General features: G+C 43.4%; 1 pseudogene; it reads right to left on the bottom strand.

Moving 5' to 3' along the window:
* Nucleotides 1-1,693: 1,693 nt before the first annotated feature.
* On the bottom strand, nucleotides 1,694-2,369 carry LOC145408543 (small subunit ribosomal RNA; annotated as a pseudogene).
* Between the last annotated feature and the right edge of the window lie 1,254 nt (nucleotides 2,370-3,623).

Here is a 3,623-nt window from a genome sequence, read left to right on the forward strand (position 1 = left end):
CGGTTGACAAAAAATGATCTGAGTAATTAAAAATAGCTTGGGTGGGAAAAATAGCTCGTGAATAAATAGCCTGGATGGCAAAAAATAACCCCCCAAACATAGCCCACTGGATCGATCAATCAATAGCCCGTGAAAATATACGCTGGCTAAAAAAAAAGAAAAAAAAAACGCTCAGTTAGTTTTAAGAACATCATTCAGGCAACTAAATAATATCGGATAAAAAAAAAAAAATGTTGACCCACAAAAGTAATCTGTGACAAAGAAATATAAAACAGCCCACATATATTCCCCTGCTGTTGTTCCTTAACCCCGGTCTGTCTTTCCGAGCAGACCCGTCAAACGGAGGTAAGCAACTGCTTCTGTGGGGCCGTCCTACAGGTATACAATGCATACCCCGTGTGAGGATCTAGCATCCCTTGGTGGTAGACGTCGCTCCACTAGGATCGCATGAGAGTCCTTCCCACGGCAGGGTGCAGGGAAATACTCATATGAGGAGGTTTGGCTTCCGGGACGTGGCATCTGCTCTACCCAGGTGCCCAGTGCCACCACGTGCAGGCTCCTCGTCAGCACCAACAGCCCAAGTATCAACAATTAACGTAACTGATAAAACAGCTCATGAAAACGGCGCATGATAGAACCTAGGTCTGGATATACAAATAGCTATAACAAAAACAGCCAGGGATATAGGCTACAAACAAGCCCAAGTGAATAAAAAACAGCCTGGGCTAACAATAGCCCAGGTTCTACAGAATAACCCAGGTGACAAATGTATCGCAGATAAACAATAAATCTGGCGACTAGTAATAGCCAGTAACAATATATCTTACTAACAAATAACCCTGTGAGAAAACAACTTGGCTGATAAAGAAAGTCAACCAAGTTTATGAAGGCAGCCTTTCTGACACAATAATAGCTCACTTGGTAAAGGCAGCCAGGACAAAGATAATACTTATACATATTTATCTGGAAAAACCCAACGGTAAAAATATGAAAAAATTGCAAGTGAGAAAAAATTGTCTAATTAAGAATTTTTCATTTCCTAAATCCATTTAATTAAACTATATTAAACTTTTTCTTCTGATGTCTTTCATAGTTCTCTCTCTCTCTCAGTAATACGTAAAATCCTCAACAAAACACGCACAGGCCGAAGGGATCTGAAAAACATCGACAATCGGGCGGTATGTGGGATGACGCGGGCTGACACTCAACAGGCGAATGTAGCTATAGCGCTGCACACACTGGCTTTTGTAACACGGCGGTAAGTATTCACATCTTTTTCCGCCATATCTGAAAGTAAATACAAATGAATATGTGTGAATAAATAACAGTCACAGGAGAAATGTAAAAAATAGATAAATATTCATTCATTCATTCATTGCCAGACGCCATAAATCCCAAACGGGGTGGCCAAGGGCTTAGAGTTAATTGTTTTACAGGGAGGGGCACTAATCCTCCACCAACCCTACTTGACACGTAGGGAGCATGTATGGTTTCGATATATGGATACCACCCAGCATTGTACATGGTATCATGTCTCAGAGGAAGGACAAGCAGGAGCATCCTGTTGTCACCGGCGGTTGAGTAAGAAATTCCACCTATCCCTCTGCCATGAACTCTGAGTTATCTGTTTTACAGAGAGGGGTACAAATCCTCCTCCAACCCATTTGACACGTAGGGAGCACGTATGGTATGGATATACAGGTATCACCCAGCACTGTCTGTTATTGCTCAATCTCGTGCATCCACTCTCAGTGAAGGGAAGCAAGACATCCAAGGTCGCCAGTCCAAAGTCCTCACTAAATCATTCAATCGGTAGTAGTGACGGGCGGTGTGTACAAAGGGCAGGGGCGTAATCAACGCAAGCTGATGACTTGCGCTTACTGGGAATTCCTTGTTCATGGGAAACAATTGCAAGCACCAATCCCTATCATGAAGGGGTTTGAACGGGTTACCCGCTCCTCTTGGAGGGGGAAAACACGCTGATCCCTTCAGTGTTGCGCCCGTGCGGCCCAGAACATCTAAGGGCATCACAGACCTGTTATTGCTCAGTCTCGTGCAGCTAGAATTGCCACTTAACCCTCTAAGAAGAAGTTGCGAACTGGACACCAATTAATGGAGATCCGTCGACTAGTTAATAGGCCAGAGTCTCGTTCGTTATCGGAATTAACCAGACAAATCGCTCCACCAACTAAGAACGGCCATGCACCACCACCTACCGAATCGAGAAAGAGCTCTCAATCTGTCAATCCTTCCGGTGTCCGGGCCTGGTGAGATTTCCCGTGCTGAGTCAAATTAAGCCACAGGCTCCACTCCTGGTGGTGCCCTTCCGTCAGTTCCTTTAAGTTTCAGCTTTGCAACCATACTTCCCCCGGAACTCAAAGACTGGTTTCCCGGAAGCTGCCCGCTGGGTCATGGGAATAACGCCAACGGATCGCTGGTCAGCATCGTTTATGGTTAGAACTAGGGCGGTATCTGATCGCCTTCGAACCTCTAATTTTCGTTCTTGATTAATGAAAACATCCTTGGCAAATGCTTTCGCAGTAAAAAAAAAAAAATACCATCAACTACATTGGTTCTTGTACCTTAGCACTACGGTAAAAATTTAAATATTTTTGCTGTACCTAAAATATAAAAGAGGATTAAAATATACACATAAATAACAGAGCTAAAGAGCAAATGCTTGAAGACACTTAAGCGGAAGCCGTCGAAGCACAGAAGGCGCTAAAATACCCCTTCAAAGTAGCCTAAATCTCTTTCTCACGTTCTCTCTCTCTCTCTCTCTCTCTCTCTCTTTCTCACTTTCTCTCTCTCTCTCTCTTTCTCACTTTCTCTCTCTCTCTCTCTCTCTCTCTCTCTCTCTCATACCCAAACTTCTTCACAAAACACTCGCAAAACGTCGACACTAGGATGGTACAACTAAATGAATATAAAAACGCCCTTCAACTATTTCAATATTCCAAAAGGGCGGATAATGGGTTGTAGGAGGAGGTCAACTTACGCCTGTAGTCCATTAGGGTCGCGTTTCAGATAAGCCTGGGGTCACGGCAACAGCACTCTCTTCTTATCTTTCTGAACCCATTTGTGCCCTCTGCCCTAATCAGAGGACGGAACTGGGCATTTCTCTTGGATAAGAAAGAGGGGAATCCCAGAGCGCGGACCTATGAGCTTAGTGACTTTGACTCGAGAGGCGGTATGCCTAGTATCCTTCCAGCAAAACCCTCACACGTGAAACATGGGCACTTTTGGGTTAATAGTAATAATAATAATAATAATAATAATAATAATAATAATAATAATAACTAGAACGCCGTAAAATTGTCCAAAGCCAGTTTTGATAAAGAAAAATTTCCCACAACCATTGCGTCCTAGAAGCCAAGCAGGAAACGGACCTTGAGGTCAAGGTCGCTGATCTTCTGCATGTCACCTTAGGTCATCAAGATCAATAAAGCTCTAGCTTTGTTCTTTCACGTAAAATCAGGTGATTTCTCTGTCTTCCGGTGTAGTCCAAAATTTAGGACCATGGGCGATCTCAGAGAATAATGATCCGATCCGGACTATAATAAGCACTGCATTCTGGCCATGGCCCAGGTATATGCCTTCAAAATTTCATCCTTCTAACTTAG

Source organism: Coenobita brevimanus, chromosome 77, assembly GCF_032717465.1.
Source record: "Coenobita brevimanus isolate Jiangsu-jjx chromosome 77, ASM3271746v2, whole genome shotgun sequence".
Classification (NCBI taxonomy): Eukaryota; Metazoa; Arthropoda; class Malacostraca; order Decapoda; family Coenobitidae; genus Coenobita; species Coenobita brevimanus.